General features: G+C 36.2%; 1 long non-coding RNA gene across 1 annotated transcript; it reads right to left on the bottom strand.

The window, feature by feature from the left end:
• Nucleotides 1-3,130: 3,130 nt before the first annotated feature.
• On the bottom strand, nucleotides 3,131-11,004 carry LOC144987180 (uncharacterized). The gene is made up of 3 exons (XR_013651051.1): nucleotides 10,768-11,004; nucleotides 9,616-9,741; nucleotides 3,131-6,606 (listed from the first exon to the last, which is right to left on the bottom strand). It is a non-coding gene; the product is annotated as an uncharacterized LOC144987180 (long non-coding RNA).
• Between the last annotated feature and the right edge of the window lie 453 nt (nucleotides 11,005-11,457).

Consider the following 11,457-nt stretch of genomic DNA (forward strand, 5'->3'; position numbering starts at 1 on the left):
TTCAGAGAACTTAACGTAACGTACAACAGCAGGTTGTGTGCGGGTTCTTTTTACAACATATCCAGTGTTGTTGTTCAACTTTATTCGCTTAGCAGCACTTTCATTTTTTGACAACACACGAAATTCGGAAGCAAATACTGCTAAACACATTGAAGGAAAATCATCACTCTTAGGTCTGTTCTTATATCTATCCACAATGCTTGTCATCCACATATCATCTGTGCTAACAGAATGCTTTGATGCTTTTTCTTTAAGTACTTTTAACGGTAAACTCATTTTAACAGTATTTTCACCAACAGGAAGAAACACAACTTTCCGAGAGCACTCTTTCAAATGTGCATTTGTCAGTCTATAAACACTTTCTTGAGCAGATACATCTCTGTTGTGCAAATATGTACTGCCTAATGTTTTTAGACTCTCTTTGGCAGAAGCATTTCCATCCCTGCATGCTTCCTTTTGTGCACACTGCAATAATAAACCCATTTCCTTCTCTGATTTAGAGATGTAAGAAATGATGTACACAACACATGCGTATGCGTCGACAACAAACTGTATATCCATATTAGCATTCCAGCATTTTAACAGTGGCTTGCTATATTGATTAATCCAAACTTCTTTAAGTTGACGTTTCAGCACAACATGGGTTTTCCGAGCACAACAGTTATATGCAGTTTCAAATGTGCTTTGGTTTAACCCAACAGATTCAAACAAATCCTCAACATTGTCATAAGTTGGCCCATCAGTTGAGAGAGCAGCTTTAATGTGTGCAATCAATGCAGAAGCCTCTTTTTTCTTCAATTGCGGTGTCTGTGCATTTTCTTTACAGTTGCAAGACTCTTTCTGTGATAACACACATTGACAAGACTGTGTCTCTTCAGCACTTGTGCTACGTGATATGAATGTACGCGCAGAAGGTGGTCTAGGAAAATTAAAACGACACACAGTTCCTTTTTTTTTACATGTTTTCGCATGTGTTTCAGAGTGTTTTTGCACAGATGTTACAATTTCCAGTAAGTCAATATTTGATGGTAACTCACAAGTCACATAACGATCAATAAATGCAATCACTTCAGCATCTGTATTTCTGTCAATTACAGGTGCATCCTCTATCCAAAACAGGCAATGAAGATGTGGTGAGCCTCGTTGCTGAAACTCCACCCTATAAAAATAATCCTTAATTTTTCCTATAGGACATGCAGGCGACATAAGAACCTCTTTCAGAAAACAATGCCAACGAAAATCAAACATCCGAGCAGCAGTGACAGGATTACGACGCAAAAGCTCACATCTGTCTGCCCATTCCAACTGCTCCACAGTTTCAGTTCTACCTTCGTGCTTCAGAATGCAGGAAAGTAAATTCTTCCAACGCATATCAGCTGAAGAAAATGAACAGAACCATGTGGGGATTCCAAGCTGCCTCACACAAGCCATGAGGTCTTTCTGGGCCGCCTGCCAAAAAGCTGGCGTACCTCTAATTGGTTTTAAAAATCGGTACCCATCATCAAATTCCAACATCCTTTTAATAGAATCATCACTTTTCAACAACTCTCCAGTAACTACTCGTTTATTTTTAAAATTATACTTACCTTTTCTTACTGCAATCGAAACATTTGAAACGACCTTTTCTAATTCTGTCATATATTGGGCAAAAAAAATATATTCCACATTTTGTGCAAAACGACAATCAGCATTAAGAATCCTGTTGTTAAAATATCGTGATAGAGTTAAAGGATGTTGTCTTCCATCATGATATGTTGGTCCACCCTTAGGAAACAACACAGGAAAACACTTAGCCTCATTTGTAATATCGGACAACAACTTCACCGGACTATTGCCTTCAGCGGGAGCTACATTCAAAATGTGATCAAAATATTGATCCAAAGCCTCTTGACCAATGTCTACTGGCATTAGACAAGTGTCCTGGAACATGCAATGCTGCTGTCTATCATGCAGAAGTTCATCTCCTAAAACATTTGAATCGTCAACATTTGCAGTGCATTCAACATCTTTTTCTACCACATCAGATGTTTCTTTACAAAAACCATTAATCCAATCATTATTAAATTTCACGTTGTTATAATAATAATTATGGGTTTGTAAAAACTGTAAAGCCTGCTTAACACGTTCCGTATCAACATACTGATATTCATAATGTCCTTTATAAGTAAGCTTCCGTTTTAATTTCACAGGCACAAGAGAACCCTCAATAGACATGCGTGGTAACAAATAAGTTGTTTGTTCAGTATTTGCAGGAACACAAGTAATAGGTCCATGCACGCCATTCTGTCCACCTTTGGGCAATGCTAACAGTTTCATAAATGGAATATGTAACGCTATTAGATGTTGTTCTAATTGATTTAAACATGCCAATTCCGCTGGTATAGGTTCAAGTTCTAAGTTATTTTTAACACTTTCAGCTGGTACTTTACCTTTCTTGATTTTAGCATGACACGTGTAACAAATCCACAATTTGCTTCTTGATGTTTTCATCCATTCACAATTTTTTGAGCAGTTTGCATTGCAGATATGCAAATAACCAGAAGTGATACATTGATCAGCGATAAGTCCAAGTCCTGCATTACTGTACAACTCTTTTTTACAATGTAATACTTGATGTTCAAATAACAACCTATGACATACACAACAAACAAACCCAGGTCCATCTTTAACTTTATCCAAAAATTGTTTCATAACAACATCAAACTCTTCCAACTGTTTTTTATTCAATTGTCGCTTCAATTTCATCCCATCCAACACACTTTTCCTAAAGTGAGGATCTTGACGATATTTTCTAGAACTCAGTGCTTTAACATTTTCTCTATGAGTAACATTACTCTGATATTTTCTAGAACTCAGTGCTTTAACATTTTCTCTATGAGTAACATTACTCTGATATTTTCTAGAACTCAGTGCTTTAACATTTTCTCTATGAGTAACATTACTCTGATATTTTCTAGAACTCAGTGCTTTAACATTTTCTCTATGAGTAACATTACTCTGATATTTTCTAGAACTCAGTGCTTTAACATTTTCTCTATGAGTAACATTACTCTGATATTTTCTAGAACTCAGTGCTTTAACATTTTCTCTATGAGTAACATTAATCTGATATTTTCTTTTACTCATTTCCTTAACATTATGTTTGTGTAACAAATCAAATTTATACTTGCTTTTACTCCCATTTTTAACACGATGTCTGTGTAAATCATCAGTTCTGTATTTTGCAGAACTACGTTCTTTAACCCACATTTTATGCATAGCATTTTCCCTATATTTATTTTTACTCAATTCTAATGCTCTGGATCTACGCAAAGAATCAGATGCATATTTCCTTTTACTCATATCTTTTTTCTTCTGTTTATGCAGTTCACTTGTTTGATATTGCATTTTGTGGTAAAAAGATCTCCTTTTTTTTAGATACTTTGAAAAGGAAGATTCACCAACTGAATCACAACTAACATTATGTGGTTGAAAAGAACGACATCTTAACAGTGGTTTCTCAGAACAAATACTATTGCTTTTACACCAATTGGCACACCCAATTTTACCACTACAATGAACACAAACAACAACCTCGTAATATTTCTCACCACATTCTCGCAAATAAATTGCTTGATTTCCAAGTATTTTATTTACAGGGTTATACTTTCTCCATATGCTACCATTGTGTACAAAAATTTCTACTCCCAAAACATTTGAAGTAGCTTGAATGTCAATCTCACATACAAAACTGCCAACATATTTCATACGTGACTTTTGAATGTACTCAGACACTGTGGCATATCCTTTCTCCAGCAACTTCATATGAATGTCACTGTTCTTTAGCATAAACTTAACAACAGCCAGTCGAACTCTTCTATGACAATTTTCAGATCCACTAATGACTCGAGAAATAGCACGAAAAAAACTATTGCCATCATTTAATGTGACCTCTGTCTTACAAATAGAACCAAGCGTTACATTATTAGTTGGAATGTCTTCATACTGCTTCACAAAATCTAAATCAATATGTTTTGACAACAAAACTGTACTCTCAAACGACAATGGATAAAAACTGAAAGCATTTTCAACTAAATTGTTACTTTGATAAATTTCACTGTTTTGGTGATCATTGTTAACCAATGCACTAAACAAAACTTCATTACAATCACCAACTTCAGACCTGCCATGTTTAACACTCTTGCAATCTCCTTCTGACAGCATTTCTGAGTCTCTTTTGCGTTGCCTCATATTATGACCCAAATTATTTTTTTCCATAGATTTACACAACCCAAAACAACGCTGCTGCTGAAACATTTCAACGCAAGTTACAACTTCATAATGACACTCATTTATATTTTGCAAATATATGCCTTGTTTAGATATGGCCTTACGTTGACAGGCATATTTCAACCAACGTTCATTGTGAAATGTATACACACTCACACCCAAGTAGTCAGCTGTAGCTTGAATTTCAACCTCTGTAGCCCAACTACCAGAAAATCTCATTCTAGAAACATTGAGATATTCATCCACAGACATATTTTCAGATCTCAAAAGAGAACTATAATTTCCAACATTCTTTTGTAAATGTGTGACAACTGCACGTCTTAACTTTATGTGATTTTTCTCTGTACCACTAATAACTTTGGACACAGCCCTAAAAAAACAATTGCCATCGGCTACTATATGATCAGTTTGACATGGAATTCCCAACATATCAACCTCTAGAGGGTTAGAACAAGCAGTGTTTTCACAATGCACATTCAGTTGTTTACACAATGCTTGTGTAACATCAAAATCAACAGGGTAAAACTCAAGTTTCTTTGATGAAACATCAAGAAACTCAACATCCAAACTAGCTTCATTAGCATCATACCATTTTGTCTTCTTTGATTCACGTTGCACAGTAGAAAGCTTACGCTTTCTGTTACTTTCATGCAACGGTAAGGGACCAGTTTGAACATCTAAACTGCACCCGAAACCAAACTGTGACCCAGTATTTAATCCAGTTTTACAATCCTTCTCAAGCACACTTTGTTTATTTTTCTCACTATGATCATTGTCAGTAACAGCAACGGATGCAATTTCAAAAGCCATTTCTTTCCCTGCAAGTGAAATACTCAGGCAACAAATATAATTGTATAAATCATTAAGACTAGGAAGGTACATGATAATACTTCTTCCATTTACATCTGCCATTCCAGTACCACTGCGTGCATGTGAATCCACCACAGCATAATGGCCGTTTTCTGAAATAACAGCACAAGTACTACTGCCTATGGTCAAAAAACATGTTTTATACTTGACAAGCATGTGCTCCAGTCCCTTTTTAAGAGTTATCACTTCACCACTGTCAACAAATTTACCATTACTCACATTAACAATCCCAGAAACGTATTCACCATACTCAAACTTAAATAATTTACCATCAATTTCAGAATCCATGGGCAAATCAGGTACTGACAAAAACTTCAAATTTCCAGGGATGATTTTGTTTTCACACACCGAGGAGTAAAGCTGATCACCAAGAAACACAACATGGTCCAAGTCTGTTGCCTCCCACTCAAAAACACTACGATGCGTGTGTTTAGCCATACTCACCAGGGCTATTGCCATGCACTGCACACCTCTGTTTTGAAGCTGCCGATCTCCTTGATGAAAAGATCCCCTTACACAACGTTCTGTGTCAAATCTGTTACAATTGTTTTCATTTAAAATCACTGAAGATGATTTTTTTTTTAAATTACTGCCCTTTTTTCCAATTTTCAATGTATTTTTGCATTCCATTAACACTTTACATTTATCGCCAACCACAATTTTGTCATTTAACTCCTGAACATGTTCTTTTATAAAACCAGTCTGTCTTTTGCCCAAAACTGACTGATTCACACGTGCATCCTCTGCTCCCAAACCAAATGTATTATTACACCCGTCCCAAGAAGCTTCTTTCACAAACATTGAACTAATGCCAAACCATTCTGCATTCAAAGACTTTTTCAAGTTCCAAATGTGCAACATCAAGTCATTAAAGCAACTGTTGAAGACAGCCACAGATGTTCCAATATTAGAAAACATTCCAGATGAATCTCGTGCACCACAATCAACCACAACAAAATACTCTTTGTGATGAATGACAGCACAAACGAAACCCTGCAAATCCAACAAACACAGATCTTCCTCCATCAGTCGCTCCTGCATCATTTCATACAACAGTGAAAAATCTTCACTCTTTGAATCACCAGAATACACAGGCTCATTGATAGCAACATCCCAAATTCTTCCAAACACACTGAGCTTTTCAGAAACCTTGAATAACTTTTCGGAATTGTTCACACATCCATCACTTCCATTAAATGAACAAACCAACTGCACACCTTCATTTCTAATATTATCAACATCAGCGTCCCTCCATGTACACACTGGAGCAACAACATGGTTGATTGCAGCCACAACACAACATGTAAGCGATGTTGTACTATCACTTGAATTTGTCAATCTTACTTTCATTCCAGAAATCAAAGGCCTCTGTATTTGCTCCAGACAAACACAACCAGAAGTTTTACCTTCTTCCTGAACCTTACACACTTTGGTGCGACGCATATTAAATCCCTTCTTTCGTGGCATCTAAAAAAAAAATAAAAAAATGAAACCACCATTAAAATAAAATTCTCATTTCTATTATGTATACATAAAGCAATACATTTATACCACACAGACAAATAATCAAAAACATAAAATTAAATATTCAGACTATTGGAAAATAGTTATACACAAATAAATGTAACATGTGTCCTATAATACAGTGGTCCCCAACCCCCGGGCCGCAAATAATAAATAACTTACTTTACTTCCGGTTTATTTATATCTGAATCTGAAAGATGTTTTATTTTGAAAAGATGCCCGATTCTCTGTGTGACTGTCACACCCGTCTATGTCACCAGTAATGTATGGAAGCGATTCAGTAGCATTAATAAAAAGCAAAGTTAAAACCAGAAATGCTTTTTCATTTTCAAAAAGAAGCTGCATTTTGTTGACTCAAAAATAAAATGAAAAAACAATCCCCCAAAATGCTTTCTTTTCCTTCCTCAAAGCTTATTCTGTCACTTAATTAAAATGAAAATGGTATTTGACATTTCATTTTCAAGTCGTTCTCTGGTAAATGTGTAGCATAATTCATTTAGAAATGTTTAATTTGACCTTTAAAATGGATTAATAGAAATGCTTTTCTGATTTTCAAAATGAAGCTGCATTTTTTGACTCAAAATTAAAAAGAAAAAGCAATACTTCAAAATGCTTTATTTCCTTCCTCAACACAGCTTATTCTGTCACTTAATCAAAATGATAAAGAAAATGGTGTTTGACATTTCATTTTAAAAAAGGTCCACGGTAAATGTCTAGCAAAATTCATTTAGAAATGTCTAATTTGACAATTAAAATGGATTAACAGAAATGCTTTTTAATTTTGAAAATGTAGCTCAAAATTCAAATATAAAAGCAATATTTCAAAATGCTTTTTCATTTTATACTTCAATCCGCCTATTCTGTGTCATAATTAAAACGAAAATGCAAAGAGGGGATTGCATTTTAACATCCACCCTGCAAAACTTGGAGCAATATTCATTTCTTAAACACATTAGCAGAGGGGGGGTGGGGCGATGACGTCACTGCTTTCTCCGTGTGTACGGCCGCTGTCGCTGAGAGACCTGGTGTGTCTGTGTTCGCATTAAGATCACCTAAAACTGGGTCCTGTTCACAAACCGCTGGACCTGGCCTGCTCAAACCTGGATTCCTGGATCTTAATGCGAGAAATGCAGCAGAATGTTCCTTTAGCTCCCTCTTGAATCAGAAGCTGTGAATCCCAACCCAACTTCTTCAGCGTCGTCTGACCGCACGGATTTACAAACATATGATCAAGCAGAGCAGGCCTTTAATAATAATCATAACAGTAATAAAAGCACATTATGAAGATAGTCTCCTGCAGCTTCACGCTGAGTGAGTGTTTTTGGTCCAACCAGCAACCGTTTAGCATGGAGAAATCTGTCTGTTGATGGAGCTCCAGCTGTCAAACAGCAAATTTAGCTGCAAATAAATTTGTAAATATGTGAGAATTACATCAGTTTTTATTTTGTTCTGGACACCACTGGAAACACAAATTCATATGATGGTTTCTCGGATCATCGTAGCAGCATTTCCGCCTTCAGCGATCGGAGCTTCGCGCTCCGCTATGAAAAGGCAGCTGGCGGTCCGAAGATAAAAAGCTTGTCTGCGTGCGTCAGGAGGAGGACCGCAGAAGACGGACATGCTGCTAGTTAGTCCTGAGAAGCTGTGCAAACTCATCAGAAGTTCACAACCATCACAAAACCCTCTTCTCTGCCACTAACAGTCTGCTCCTGGTGCGTGTGTCTTTCAGCAGGCGGACACACGGAGAAAGCAGTGACGTCATCGCCCCGCCTCCCCTCTGCTAATGCTTTTAAGAAATGAATATTGCTCCAAGTTTTGCAGGGTGGATGTTAAAATGCAAATGCAATCCCCTCTTTGCATTTTCATTTTAATTATGACACAGAATAAGCGGTTTGAAGTATAAAATGAAAAAGCATTTTGAAATATTGCTATTATATTTGAATTATATTTGAATTTTGAGCTATTTGATGCAGCTACATTTTGAAAATTAAAAAGCATTTCTGTTAAACCATTTTTATTGTCAAATTAGACATTTCTAAATGAATTATGCTACACATTTACCATGCACCTTTTTTTAAATGAAATGTCAAATACCATTTTCTTTATCATTTTAATTAAGTGACAAAAAAGCTGTGTTGCAGTATAAAATGATAAAGCATTTTGAAGTATTGCTTTTTCTTTTTAATTTTGAGTCAAAAAATGCAGCTTCACTTTGAAAATAAAAAGCATTTCTATTAATCCATTTTAAATGTCAAATTAGACATTTCTAAATGAATTATGCTACACATTTACCATGGAACGTCTTGAAAATGAAATGTCAAATACCATTTTCATTTTAATTTTAATTAAGTGACAGAATAATCAGTGTTGAAGAAGGAAATGAAAAAGCATTTTGGTGGATGGCTTTTTCATTTTATTTTTGAGTCAAAAAATGCAGCTTCATCTTGAAAATTAAAAGGCATTTCTGGTTTTGACTTTGCTTTTTATTAATGCTACAGAATCGCTTCCATAGTAACACAGACCAAGGTGCTCCTCTCAGTCACGTGATAAGTTATCGCTAAAATAAAACCCAGGAGCTAGCAAAATGAGTAAAAAACAAACGTCTTTGGAAAGTTTTTTTTGCATAGGTGAAAAGGCCCAGCCAGGAGACAGAAGAGGAGCCTTCTACTTCCAGAAAAAAATAGCTACATTTTTCTTTTTTGCACCATGAGTGGCAGAAGGGGGGAGGATGATGAGAGCCATGCAATGTTCTATCCATGGGTGTCTAAATTAAAGCTGGGATGTGTGATGTCACACATCTGTTCCTCCTTCTGCGTGGCGTTGCTACAGTAATCCTCCACCAACATCTCAAAGACCTGTCCGTTAACTTAAAAAATGTGCAATCAAGTTTATTGAAACAAGGTTGGGGATCACTGCTATAATAGATTATTAAACACTGCAAATTTAACTTACCTTTACCAAACTCTTTAATGGCTTACAAAACACAACGTTCTCTGGAAAAAACAGCAAACAGCTCCTCTCTCTGTTGTCCAGACAAAGGTTTAGTCACTGGTGTGGAAGATCCCTCAGAGGAAAACTCTGGAGTTACAAATAAAAATGTAAAAGGAAAAACATTTAATTCAAACAAAAATAAATACATAAACAAACTTTAATAGACATGAAATGGTAGATGCTCTCTGGGAGGCTAATCCATAGAGGAGGTCCATTAAAACTGAATGAGGCCTTGCCGTGTGTTTTAACTTTTGGGATAACCAAAAGGCCTGTATCAGAGGACCTCAGGGTCCACAGGGGATCATACATTAAAATCATATCAGACAAATATGAAGGCCCAAGACCATAAAAACATTTATAAACTAATAATAACGTTATCAATCCTAAAGCGAACAGGAGGCCAAGCAGCCATTTTAAAATCTGTGTGTGTTCCTGCAAATATATTCATACTGGCTGCCACACTTATAGATTATATGAAAACATTTATACACAAATAAATTTAACATGTGTCCTATGAAATTATTAAACACTGAAAATTTAACTTAAAACCTAAAAAGTACAAAATAGGTTGGAACTGATCTTCAGTGGAAATACTCACGGGTCGGCACGCGTTCAAAATGTATTATATGTGAACTGCTATGTATTTGATCAATTAGAAAGGAGTTTCACTGGTTAATGTGGTTTAAAAACCGTAAAAACTACATTCGAATATTTAATTGAGAACTACAAAGATGGTGGATAGACTACAAAAAAAAACGATCTCTGAAACTGATAGAAACTTGTTGTTTGTCGACCAGTATCGATTCTACATGTCATTTTGTACATTTGTGTCCGTTTAAAAAGAAAATTCGTCGGTTGGTTTGCTTTGAAAAGTCTTTTTAAAATTACGTTCGAAACAAAATGCCCGCCATCACTTCCGGTTCAACGAAGTAAAAGGTCAAATTATTTGCGTTCGTCTAATCAATTTTAAGCAACTTTTACGGTTTTTTATTCAATAAAATTGATAATCAGAAGGTGAGTAGTCGTTGTGGCGATGTAAAAAAGTGTCGATGGTCGATTAAAGTAATGGTTCGTTTACAAGTCGCGGGAAAATTCATAATGGTCGTGACAAACCTCGAGTCAAATTGAAGGCGTCCTCGGCGCAGTGCGTCTGGCAAGGTCGAGTTCTTCTCACTGGGGGTCCTGTAGTCTTCCTTGCTGGTCAGGAGCGTCGAAGATCGAAGTGCAGAGGAAATGAGAAAGTTCTGAAAAGAACTGATTTGCTCAAATTCGGCAAGCTTCAGCGAAATTCTCTGTGGGGTGTGATTCTCCAGTCGTCCAGCAGGGGTCGAGCAGAGGGAGTACTCAGACGAAAATGCCCTGCCTTCAATGGCTTGACCAGCTGCTTGACTTGTGGTTTTTCCCATCATGCATTTTATCGTTCGTATTTGATGAAGTAGATTGATTACATGTTATTGCTTTCATGAAATAATAGAAGTTCTACTTCGTTTAGTTCCGTATGTATGTGTAGAACATTTTATAGTAATTATTTTATTGATCATTAGTCCGTTAGGGAACATTGTAGCTGTTGGGTTTGTGCCCCATTGGCATGAGTTCTCCCATGGACCAATCAGACAGCTCCGTTTTTAGTTTGATCCCAAGGGTTAAAATCTAATAAAATTACATTCCAATCCCAAAGTGGTGGTGTGTTGTCTTCTTTGTGTTATGTCTGTGTTCAAAAAAATGTTTTGTGGGTGATTCTGTTAGATACATCTCACAAGAAACGTTTGCTATTCAGGGGTTGTGACGTCATACTTCCCATGA

This window comes from Oryzias latipes, chromosome 18, assembly GCF_053564925.1.
Source record: "Oryzias latipes strain Hd-rR chromosome 18, Olatipes_Hd-rR_3.1".
Taxonomy (NCBI): Eukaryota; Metazoa; Chordata; class Actinopteri; order Beloniformes; family Adrianichthyidae; genus Oryzias; species Oryzias latipes.